The sequence below is a fragment of the Oenanthe melanoleuca genome, chromosome 3 (assembly GCF_029582105.1).
Source record: "Oenanthe melanoleuca isolate GR-GAL-2019-014 chromosome 3, OMel1.0, whole genome shotgun sequence".
Lineage (NCBI taxonomy): Eukaryota > Metazoa > Chordata > Aves > Passeriformes > Muscicapidae > Oenanthe > Oenanthe melanoleuca.
In genome coordinates this window covers 15,050,566-15,063,667 of record NC_079336.1, presented here as the reverse complement: position 1 = coordinate 15,063,667, position 13,102 = coordinate 15,050,566, and the positions used below count along the sequence as shown (strand labels likewise).

Here is a 13,102-nt window from a genome sequence, read left to right as displayed (position 1 = left end):
GCCCAGCTAAGAACATCAGAACATTATCCTGCCCTGCCCCTGCAAGTAATGAACTCTTTTCCAGTCTGTAAAACGTTGGTGTTTTGTGGTTTCCTGAAAGGGAGATAGCAGCTAGCTGTTCCTGCTCCCAGTGAGCGTGGTGTCAGGGTTGTCAGCTTATTTCAGAAGTTGCAGACCCCTGCAGGCATCAGTGCAGAATTGGGCGAGGACCATACCTTTATTTAATTTTACCCTCATGACTACAACACTGCAAGTAATCTCCAACCTGATAGCTCCACAAATAGTCACCCTGTTATCCACAACTTCATACTTCAGGACAAGCAGCAGTGATGCTTTTACAATATCAAAAGCAAACAGGGATTTACACATACTATTTTTATCCTGATTCTGTTTCTTTTAGTAGTGAAATTACTTTTAGTAGTTGTTATGAATTTTCTTAACACTTACAGCACTTCTTTCTTTTCTCTACTTCTATACTGAAACATATCACAAACCAATTTTCCTGGCATTAAACTTGTCGGTCCAAAAGCCTCCCAATAGAATTCCTACTTTATTCAGTCATTTATTCTGCTCTTTCAGAAGACAGAGCTTCCTTTGATTGCTACACATTCATATAACTGGGATTATTTTTAAGGGGTAAGAAAATCGATAAAAAATTAGAAGTGACTATTTTTGTAAATGGATGTGGAAATATTCCCACCTCACAAGTGCTGACCCCCTGTCTACACGGGGAGGTTCCTCAAACGTGCTAGTGATAATGAGAATGATCTCTGCAAATGTGCAGCATGTAGCAGGGAGAGGAAAATACTCCAATGCTATTGCTTGTTAAAAGTCTTCTTTGTTTCTGCCCTTTCCAACTCAAATGTTTTCTAGATATTTTTCTGGCGGCTTTAGCAGCATTAATGAATTCCAAACTAGAAAAGTTTCTACTTCAATATCTTACAACTAACTCAATATGTACTGACCTCAAACCCAGGATAGTAGTAATTTGATATTGCAGCTCATTATTGTTACTCCCAGCAAGTTTTCCCTTGGAAGTGCCTGATGCTTCCCCCTCTCCCTCACACACCCTTCCACCCTCCATTCAGAATTTGTTTTTAATTGTTCGGGAGAAAAAATTCAGACTGTGAGCCAACAATATATTTCCAGGGGGTACAAGATATTAATAGAGCTACATCGTGGCCCCATATATTGTAATAAACTGTGCTGTAATTTGTTTACCCACCGTAGACAGTAACTAACATTCAGATAAATGGAGTTGGCGCCTGCGAGATTTATGATATACTTCTGTGCTTAGCAATGTTTAATCAGGGAGTTAAAATATTACAGTGTAAAATCCTTTACAAGCATGCACAAACAGAGAACTACCATTAGAGGCTTGGCAGACATACTCGGTGTCAAATAGTACCTCCAGACACTCTCAAAACACAAAGAGGAATATTCAAAGCAGCTACTAACTGACTAGCATTATTTGAGAACCACGTCAGAGCTCATTTTTTTAGGGGGGCTTGCTTTTGAAGTGACAGAATGATAGGCAGGGACAAGTGGGCTTGTCTGCAGAGCCCATCAGGCTGAAAAAAGTTGGGGTGGGTGGAAAGCGTTGAGGTGGGGGTGGGGAAGGGAGGTGAATTTTGGTCAAAAAGGTGGTAGATGCCTGTCACAGAGCTTAGACTGTTTGGATAAGACAGGCTAGCATGTGGGGGGATCAGCATGAAGCATCACACCTGGAGGAAAAGACAACTAGCTCCAGCCTCAGTGCCATAAGCCTGGCTCCACAAAGTCTAGCCAACATCTGGAATGGATATCAAGAGACACAGTGCAGCCCCGACTGGCGCTCTACTCTACCTTTGTACTTTTCACTGCAAATTGAAAAGCAAAACAGACATCAAGGATATATTTATATAACTGTCTTCAAGCTGCATTTTCTACTCCCATCTGCTGCACATGATAAGTTTCAAGTGTTTTCTAATAAAAAAAAAAAAAGATTCTTTTTTTTTCTCCTTGTTCAGTATACAGACTGACCTTTTTTTTTTTCACAGTTTTAAAGGAACAGTAAATATTTTACAGCCAGAGGAAGTGTCAGCACTGTAAGACTTTCTGCTATTGACATTATTTAACCAGGCTGGCTATGGAGCCAAATGTGGCAGGGTGTGAGTGTGTGTGCAGATGCTGCATTTGCCTTGGTGTGCAAACGAGCTCGCTTGTGTGCATTCGTATGAGCACTGTTCTTTGGAGAGCAACCTTCCTGAGAGTTTTTCACTTTATTTTCACTTCATGCTGCTGTTATGTCACTCAAAGGGGGAGGTGAGCCCTGTATTTTCAAACAAGAGAGCCTGTGGTAAACTGCTCCTCAGGAGGGGCATGCTGAAGGAATGCAGCCTCCATACAAAGAAGGCTCTGGTTTTGCTCTCTGCTTCCCAGCTATGGACCAGATCAGCCTTCTAGTCAGGTTGATTAATTATGAGGGAAATAACCAGGATGAGAAAGGGTTACATTGTGAAAATTTGCCTTCTCACCATAAGACACCCAGCTGGGCCTGGCCATACATGGGTTTTGGCAGAGACAAAGGCAGCATGGATTGATGCCCTCCTCAGTAAAACCAGAAAGACTCAAATATTGCAAAATGTATTCTGGATCACACAGGCAGTGATATGTAGCCATGAGAAGGTATCTGAAGTTATCTGAAGTTATCTGAAGCAGTCAAGTTCAACCTATGAGAGACAGTAGGAACCATAGATACACATCCAGCCCTAAGAAATATCTCATCTTTAGTACAGAGCCTGATCCCTATCTACCTCATTTATTGGCATAAATTAGAGACAGCTGCATTAGTTTGGGTTATACTCCATGTAAAATGCTCAGGAAAAAAAGGGTTTTTGAGTCCAAAGGTGAGAAGTTTCACCAAATACTAGTAACAGAAATAACAATCATAGAGAAATTGGCTGGAACATCAAAGCTATTATTTCCTATTACTTGTCGCTCTCATTAGAAAGGAGAATCATACTGGGAGAAGCTCCAGTTTCTCCCCATATTGAAAAATTCCAATTTTCAGCTGTTTTAGTACTGTGAACAGGAGATAGGGATGTAAAGCATGCTGTTCTGCTTTGACTGCACAACTCACCTTATAAGCCTGGAGAACCAGTAATATCTCTATCCACTCCTTTGTAAAATACACATTATTCACAAATTACAGGAAGAACATGAGGCTTAAACAGTGGTCCTAATTAAAGTAACCCTGAATTTTGTGTTGGAAATGTACTGCTGTTATAGGCATCTATTGAAGGAGAAATATTTTTTCTTTTCTTCCTTGGGAAACCCTTTTTTCCATAAAATAGCATTAAAGGAAAAATATGATGTATTTAAAAGAAGTTTTATCTTTTCATAAAATATTTTTAAGTAAAAAATATTGTTTTCATCAACATTTCTTATACAAAAAACCCCATAATTTCTAATTCACTTTACTTGTAATATGCTTCAGACTAGAATGGTAAGAAGTTATACATTGTGAGACCCCATGAATTTCAAAAGAGATAGGAGATGTTTTTAGCTGAACTTGTCTAGAGTAATATCTCAATCAGTGCAATCAGAAAAGTGGATCATTGCATAATATCTATTGTAAATCTTTCTGTGTTAGCTAATGAAACATTTGCTCTCTTCCATATTATGGAAGCAAATACAAATATCTGATTTTAATTTGCTGCTGTGTTATCAGCAGCAATTATTTTGTTGGACAGATTAGAGGTTTTTGTATTTGGGTTTCTTTTACCATTTAAAAGCCTATAACTTCACTCCATTTGGAAAATGGGGTAGCATAGGATCTGTGAAGTGAAACTCAGAAGAAAAAGTAAAGCTGGTGAGAAATCACAAAAAAGAGAAGCTTACACTTCAACTGAAACCAGTCACTGTGAATGAATCAGGCAAATTTCACAGACAAAAAAAAAACAACAAAAAAACATTAATAATTGCTAGCTCTCTTAATTTTGAAAATATATTTTTCCTTTAAAATCTCACTGGCAAAATTCAAGCATCTTCCCAATGTAATTTTAGAGCCTACTGCTTCTGAAGCTATGGTCCCAAGCGAATTTATCATGACAAAAGTAGAATATGATGAAAGAATTTCATGTGCTTTTAGAATAGAAATTCTGTGGAAAGAAAATCCAGGCCAGTGACTGGACATAAAGAAGGAAGTACCATTTCACAGCAGTGTTTGAGATGCATTTTGTCATGCATATCTATTCAAAATAAAAGCTCCATGAGTTTGCTTTCTGGATAGGAGGACATTTAATTTCCCTTTTAACAGAAAGGATCACAGATCAAAGGAAAGCAGCCAGGTGGGTCAGAGGGAAACACCAGCATCTTCTGACACCATTACTTGTTTACAGATAAACACCAGACAGCTGTAAAAGTGACAATATGTTTTCACAAGAGCAAGAAGGAAATAGTATTGAATAAATCTAAAGAAACAGAAGTATATGTCTAAATTTGTAAGCTTTGAGTTTTTTTAATCATGTTTCTATAGTGACTTAGAATATGTTCAGTATTACATCCCCATCATTTATTTGTGTGTCTCATTTGTTTAATTCAAATGAAGGAAGTTTTACCCTACAGAAGGTCTAAGGAACCCAAGAAGCATCTCTATGTAGTTTGTAGTGACTTTGCAGTGAGGGTCTGCAGCAGACCATGCTACCAGGCCACCTCATACAACACAGAGAGCAATGACATTTGCACACTGTAGAGTAAGACAACCCACACTGAAAGGCCCTGACTGCAAATTCAACACCAAGATTACATTAAAACTCCTAAAATATGCTGAGTGAGGTTCAGTTTCTGGGTTTGTTCCTCCCTCATATTTCATGTGGTATATTTCTCAAACAGGGAACCTGCTCATTCTCTCTGTTTACCAGTATCTGTCTGATAAAGTAGAACTGAAAACACTGTGTTGTGCTGGAACGTGAAGAAGTTCAGGGTTCAAAACAATTGCTTGCTACAAAAATAAAGGAAGGCCTCTCCTATGAAATCTGTGAACTCGAAACAGGGATACAGAACTAGTCGCTGCCAATAACTTTAACTTCATTTATCTATATTTGGCAAAAATTGTGCTGCAGCTGGAGATGAAATGCTGAGCTAAATAACTGCAGTGATGTGAGCTCCAAAACAGCAATTACTAAGCTGTGCTGCCTTGTGTAAGATTTTACTTTTATTTATTGTATTTAAAGAAACTCTGTATCTATGTACAGTACAACAAGAACTGCCTGATCAAATAATGCCTGATTGCAAAGCATCTCAGCTCCACTGTCAATATAACTCAGTGTTTAGCAAAGAAAACATGTTTTTCATGAAGCCAGACTACAATGCTGTGCATGGCAGTTTTATAGTTCTACATACCTTTATATTGTCTCTAATTGCTAGGAGTAACTCATATTTAACCTAAATTTGGCATATCACAAACAATGAATGTATTTTTTTCTTTATATTAGAAGACACACTTTCTTCATGACAACAAGAACAAAAAAAAATATTAATAATGTTGGAGAAACTGCTCACCAACATTATTTCTACCATCTATTTTAAAAAGAGAACAAGAAAGTTGGGAGCATGTTCCAGAGTCATCTCTTCTTTCCAGGCAGATGTTTTTGTTCTCAAAAGAGAAGCCCAAGTAGCTGTAATTATGGGTGTTCTGTGGTACCAAGTCCACATATGTGTCTACTGTCACAGGGCAGCCTCACAGTGGCCTCAGACTAAAGCATTCATCTAGGGACATGTTGACATTTCAGAGAAAGAAAATGAAAAAATGAAGTGACATATGAGTATTCTTTTAGTTGTCCAAGAAAATGGATGCTGACGCCATAAATCTAGCTCCTTCCCAAAAAGTAATGTGACTGAAATAATATCACAATGCCAGAAAAGCTGACTAATTGTCTGGATTCCAAAACTGACATAATTTTTCCAAGATGACATAGTATTAGTAGTATCCAGTCCCTCAAACAGTGAGTTTTGTCCTTATTGACCATATTTCTTACTCTCTTTCTCTTTACTCCCACAGACAGAAATTCTGACACAGAGTCCTCTCTTTTTTCAATCTCTTGGTCATTCATGAGATTTTTAATCCCAACAAACACAAACTCTTTCACTATATCAGTAATTTTCTAGATGCAGTCAGCAGTATTTCTTTGGGACAAACTGCCTTTCAGCAGATGGTTCCCAAACATTTAGGGCCAGTGGATCATTGCTGTCCTTCAAAATAATAGAAATTACCCTGCACTCTTGTAATCTACTTGAAGGTAATAGAAAAATTCTCAATACATTTCCAGATTTAATTTGCAGATCATCTCCCATGACACCATTGACTGACCATGAGTCACTGTGAATACAAATATACTGATCTATTGTATGCAGAACTGGTGACATTTTTTCTTCATCATTTGCACCCTGGAAGCAGCTATGTCAGAGAAAGTAGCCACCTGGGTTATAGTAGGCCATGTTGCTTGATTTCTCACTAACTTCATCAATGTTAGATTTTCCTGTGCTTAAGGTGAACCAAGCTGGATGTTTATATGTCCTGGAATGCTTCTATATTTATTTCAACATCCTGGTGAAGGCAAGAGATGGAGCTTTGCCTCTTGTCACTTCCTCACAAATTTTGGGCCCACTTTATTTCATTGAAAAAACCTTAGTCCAGCACTATACAAGCAGCTACATCTTTTGCTCTGATTTTGTTACTCCAGTAGATCTGGTGATTCCATCCTCTGTTAAATTGCTTCATTTCTGAATAGAAAGGAAAGCAAAGCAAGGCAAAGCAAGCCAAGAAAAGGGATATGAATCCAGTATGGATCTTCAGAATTTTTGATGGAATTTAGTCCCCTTTTGTTAGCAGATATAGTCTGTCAAAGCCTATCTCTCTTCATTTATCCCTACTACAGGTCATTCTTGCAGTTCCAGAGACATAATGTAGAAATATTTCAGTATTAACCTACAACTACATCACCACCAAAGTCATACAAGCTATAGTTTTTCTCACAGCACTTGTTAGTATAGGATACCTGTCAGAATGGAAATGAGGCACTGCTAAGCACAATCTAGCAGCCATTTGCATCCCTATATCAGCTCTGTTGAATTGACTGAGAAACTAGTTCCAAAGTCTCTCTAACCTGATACTCCAGCCTGAGCTGGTCAGTAATTAGCTGCTCTTCACAGCCACGTCCTTGTACCTTGAAGGACATGAAAACCACACCATAGTTTATTCTTCCTTTGCAGAGACACTAAGAGATGGCAGAGTTAAACATTTCAACAGCCACTGTTCTAAACTCAGTAAAGCAAATGAGCCAAAGCATTCCAACATCAGTGCTAATGCTTTTAAAATACAGTTTCTTTTTTGTTTTTACATCAGAAAGCTCATACTTACATGGACATCCTGCTAAAAGGGAGAGACTGCACACATATTTCCAGAGTAATCCACCTTGTAGCAGAGGCTGCTGGGGATTAAGTGCCTGGATGTTAAGGCTGTTGACACTCTGATATATGGCTCTCTGCTTCTACTTTAACATCTTACAGCCACGCACATGTTCAGTGTTGTTTGGGCTGTGGTGTTTCAACATAACATGAAGCAGGAATTACAGCAACATATAATTTACAATGGGGAGTCTACATTTTACTTTCACATATAGAACACACAGAGAATTCTTCCTTTTAAAGTAAATTTTCCTTGTTCATTCATCACACACCACTAATCACCACCACTCAGGCATCTTAAAGAAAATGATGTACCATGTATCAGAAAAACTGACAGGGCAAACGACTGAAATTGAACACATCTGTACAAATTGTGAAGAAACTGCAGGACTCTTATACAAACAATAATAATGGCAGTCACATTTTTTTTCTAAAAATGGAATCATTCCCCTGCCATTTACAGTGGTTTAGTATTTATGCACCTCCACAGTTCTTCAAACCACTCTTCTTGAGTTGTTCAAGGCCTAGACTCTGGTTCTGTCTCTGGATAGATCAACAAAAGCATAACAAAATAACATCCTGGCTAACTCTCTGTGTCAGCAGGATAATAGCACCAAGGAATCTTCTCTTTGCTAACAAGGTTGCGTTCTGCTTCAGAAAGATTTTCATGCACATGGATGTCTGATTGCACTTACTCTGCACTGAGTTACCCTCCATTATCTAATTAAATAATATCTACTGCCCAGAAGTGAATTAGATAATTATCTTCTGTTCCATGCTTAGCTATTAAATAGGAAAGACTATGGTGTTGAAACTTGTGTTAATATTTATGATTACCTTGGTAATGGAATCATTGGTATCTCCTTCAAGTTGCTGATATGCACTGGCTGGTTTTTGTCTGCTCCAGAGTTCTCCTCCTCTGGGCTACAGTGCCAACTCCCATCTTCCTAGTTTCTCTGCAGCACACTGGGCACAAAGTCAGTGTCACCTCCACAACCACTCAGATAGAGACACAAGAAAATAGTAGGTCTTCTAAAACAAAGAGCTTCTTCTGGAGCAGAAAGACTTTCAGCTGAAATTCATGTGGTGAGATACAGGCAGCTCATACTTTTTCCCACTCCTGCCTCAAGTAGACACTGTGGTTTGCCCTTGTAGAGACATGCATCTTCTTTCACATGGGGTGCTGACATTCTATTTTCATAAGATAGCTGCAGTGCAGGTAAATTACTGTCACAGCAGTAAGGCAATTCCCTTTTCCACACTCCTCTAATCTGCCTCTGCCTCACTTCTGCTCCTTATGCTGATTTGAGACAATAATTCTTTCATTTTTATGCCAGCTGAGGGCCAGGCTCACCAGCCTCTTAGCTTATGGTGTATCACCTCTATGAAGCTCATGGGTTTTTTTGTTTATACCACAGAATTCACTTTCACCTGTTAAAGGAATAAGTTAGCTCCATACATGGGAACATCCTGCATATTTCAACCAAGCACAGCATTGCTGTTATTCTGGCCTGACTATTGCCAGTGACTATTCAGACACAAGGCAGTGATAAACCTCATATTGAAGCTAAAGTATCTTTTACAAGGAAGTGCACTATTGATAGCTTGTAACCTGCAATCATTTAAAAGGACCAGCAAAATCATATTGCACATCATGAATTGTGGTTTCAGCCAGGAAATAACAGAGTAGTTCATATCATTTAATAGCAAACATTTTCTGAAAAGAAACTATTGTCCTAACTTTTCTAAATAAGAAAAAATAAAATACATGAAAAACAATTTATGAGGCTTACTAGACCAAAGGCCCTCAATTTTTATTTGGTTGCTTGGCCTGTTTGGATATTTTGCTTGTTATGGAGGTATTTTCTTTACTTATAGAGAGTAAAATATTGTTAATAACAAAGGATATACAGTTGAAAGTAGATCCAACCTGAATATCATTCAACTAACTTTTGCTATAAGGTCAGAAATAATAGTTACCCTGTTATTAAATCCATATTCTAGCATAAATACTTTGCTAGCACTTTTCTTCATATGGCAGACAGGACTTGAGGAGAGGCAATAGTGAGGGAGAATAAAAGTGGAGTCTCATTCATCCTAAAATATTGCATAAAACTTAGTTTGTGATTTTCATCTGCCATGCTGAACTGTTTTCCCCTAAATTCCCAAGAGCAACCAGGTGAATTGGGAAAGTATAAGAGTGAAGATTAAACACATTTCCTTTCCTACACTTGCACTCAGATGAGGGGGAAGGGCTCCAAAAAACATTTATTTTAACTGCTTTTTTTTTAGGAAAAAAGAATTAAGATGGTGCCTTTAATTTGCTAATTAACAAGTTTTACTGTGGAGAATACTGCCAAAATGGCTGAGATTATTTGATAAAGATTCATTAGAGAAGAAGAAAAATAGAAATTAAAGGAATGAAGATCTTAGATAATTCAGCCTGTTTCACTGAAGCCAACAGAGCCAAGGATGCAATTTAGGGTACATAGTTTCCAAATTTTTGTTTCCTGTATTTTCACATATTGCCTACTAAAGCAGCCATTACAAGCAACTCGATAGGTGCTGTGGGCTGATTATATGACAAATGAAGATCAGGTGAAATAACACACAGCATTTGCCAAGAAGTATAACTTCAGGAATCCTGAAATTATTTCTGGATTTACACTGAACAAGTAATTAAGGTTTGAGAGCTAGATGCTGATAATGTTGCTAACTATCACTCTGTTACTTACTCTGTTTCAGTTATTACAGCTCTATCAGACACATGAGACTGGTTCCATTCTGTCCTTCACTAAACACAATTTTAACCCAAACCACTTTTCTCCAAAGAGAATGCCCAAAGACATAGGCATTTAGACTATTCAGACACTCTCTGCTGTTATTTTAATATTCCTTGAGTTGACAAGAAAATAGCCCGGTAACCTAATGGCTACTGAGCCTGTAGACTACCTTAGCCTCAGGCACTGTTCTGAACCAGTCATAAGGACCTGAATATGAAGCTAAAATCTTTCCTTTTTTCAAGCACATGTCTTAACAAGAGATTGCCAATCAATCTAAGTGCTAACCTCCCCAATCTGTTTCTGGTGATGTCTCACATTAACTGGTTATTTATCAGTCCAGTGAGTAAATCACAGTTTAGCTCAGTGGTCAGAGCGTTGTATAAGAAACATGAAATGGTTTCCCATCCTCTTCCACTGATAAAGTCACTAATGCAATTGAAACAGTAATGACTTGAGAGCATTTTTACCAGGATGTCTTAACCAGATGGCTCACATTTTCTGCTATGAGTAAGACAACAGGATTCAGTCTTCACCAGGAGAAAAGAGGGACTGTCTCCCACACTGAATAAATAAATGATCAATACTTAAAACAGACTAAGCATGGAGGAAGAAGAAGGATAAAAAGGAGACAATAAAGGAAAATGACCCTGTCTCAGGTCAAATAGATGGTAGGTTAAAAGTGGAATTAAAATTCAACCTCCTGTCAGCCAGTCACAGACTCAGTTACCACAAGGCCTTGCCTGTCCTCACTTCTTTTGTCAGACACATTCATCAAGGCACTTCATGTCACCTGGCTTTAGAGCCCAAATATGCATTGACAAATTATCCCTAAGCTCCATTTCTGGAGACATTTCTTCCTCTTAATCTGGGACAGGTTTTAAGATGTCTGGTGGAACATCCCTCCAGATTGCAGTGTTTGACTAAAAGAGTGGCCTGTAGTGGTGAAGCTGAACCCAGATGGCTTCATTTCAATGCCTGAACTCTGCAAGAGAAACCTCTATAATCCAGGTGCCCTGTCCATACACAACACTTGTTTACCCTACAGAGATACCATAAAAATCTTCAAAAAAACTCCCAAAATCTTCAGAAAAGGTGTCAAGTATGCACTATTTTCCACTTTGCAGTCAGATTCAAATTCATTTATAGCCTGCTATTACTCTTCAATTCTTAAGAAATCCATCCTAAATTTTTAGAGAAGTTTCAGTTAACAAGGACTAAGTTCCAACAACACAGTAACCATCTTTAACAGCTGGCTTTTTAATAGCATCCAAGACAAAGAATAGAAAATGTTTCAGTGATGCTGACCAAAGAGATGTGCCATCTCTTCATGAATAAGAGAAGGGGAAAAGCACTCCACAACTGAGCATACTCACCAGCTGGAAGAGACAGAGGCAGCAGAAAGGTGCAAAAAAAAGTCATTTTCAGGCTGTAGCTGGTTTTCTCTGTATTCCAAAGGACAAACATCACTAGAGCTTTCTGTGAAAAGAAACAAATCTAGACTTAGTCCAGAAGTGACTACTCAATTAAAAGGGAAAGTATCCAAATTCACACATTTTTAAGGATTAGGCCCATCACACACACACTGTTTTTCAATATTGTTCTCTGCAATAAAAACTGAGATTGTTTTCAGAACAGGATGCCAGCTGCTTCCTGTTCATGCTACTAATACATAACACTGCCATTGTATCACATCGAGGGATCCTCACTCTGATCACCAGCCAGCAGAACAAATGCACTGTATTAAGTAAATCCTCATAAAAATCTACAGAATTGATTGATGTAATTCAGCCTAGTCACACTGACTTCAGCAACATTTTACTCCTGCTTAGGTTCTAACCTGATTTGTGATTTATCTTGCACATGATTAATTAATTGCTGTACCCTCCTACACAGGAAATTCAATTCTATAGGTTATGCATGGATCACATAGTTAGTCACACTTACGTATTATGAACTCTCAGGTACACTTGCAATGAAAAGGTACAAAAACAGCAGAAACCTTCCTGTTGCATGAGCTGTCCTGCTCTCCTTTGCCATAAAGACGCAGTCTCTGACCTTCTGCAGCTCTTACTGTGAACGTTCCCTTCCCTCCCAAGAGGCAATCTTCCCCAAGAAGCCACAGCCTCATTCCATGTAACTCAAAACTGCTGTTACCATGGTTAATATTTCTGACTTGATTGGCACCACTAGTAATTGAACTGCAGTCTCTTGAGCACAGCAAGCTCTATTCATTAGCCCCTATTGTGTTAGGACACTGCATCAACCCACATTATTTTTCTGTGTAAAGGGGAAAAATCAGCCATGAATACAAAGTTATGTTGCCACACAAAATTATGCAGTTTTGCTGTTGGATTAATTTTATGAAATTAAATAAAATATTGCAAATAATTTTTATTTATGTCAATAACAGTGCAATATGAGAAAAAGCACCTTCATTTTGACTGCATAATATTATGTACATCTAAAACCCAAAATAGTTTAGTATCAGCTTTATAAGAAGACTTTTGGTTTCATTGCATATTAACAAAACCTTTGCAGTCTTCTGTCTCCTTTTCTCACACTTTATATAGAGTTACACTTCATATGAATTTGCTGATTCAAATCTATATGAGACAGAATGCTGTATAAGTATTGAAAAGAACAATATACCAGAAGCTTTCCTTCTAGTAAGGAAACAGGACAGATAAGCTTTAAAATGCAGCTCTCAATTGCCTATTCAAACCAAGACTTGATGTATTTTATATATTTTAGTAGATTTTATAGATGAAACTATGATATATATAAAGAAATTAGACCAATTAAAAATTACTTCATAAGCCCTGACAATTTTTATCTGATAGTTTAATAGAAGTAAACAAAACATGACAAAT

The 13,102-nt window shown here is 37.8% G+C and overlaps 1 long non-coding RNA gene across 2 annotated transcripts in view; it reads right to left on the bottom strand.

The window, feature by feature from the left end:
• LOC130251748 (uncharacterized) overlaps positions 1–13,102 on the bottom strand; it is a 165,557-nt gene that overhangs the window by 95,092 nt on the left and 57,363 nt on the right. For both annotated transcript variants that reach the window (XR_008840222.1, XR_008840223.1), the window contains exon 3: positions 11,606–11,708. This is a non-coding gene — a long non-coding RNA (uncharacterized LOC130251748). The remainder of the gene's footprint in view (positions 1–11,605; positions 11,709–13,102) is intronic.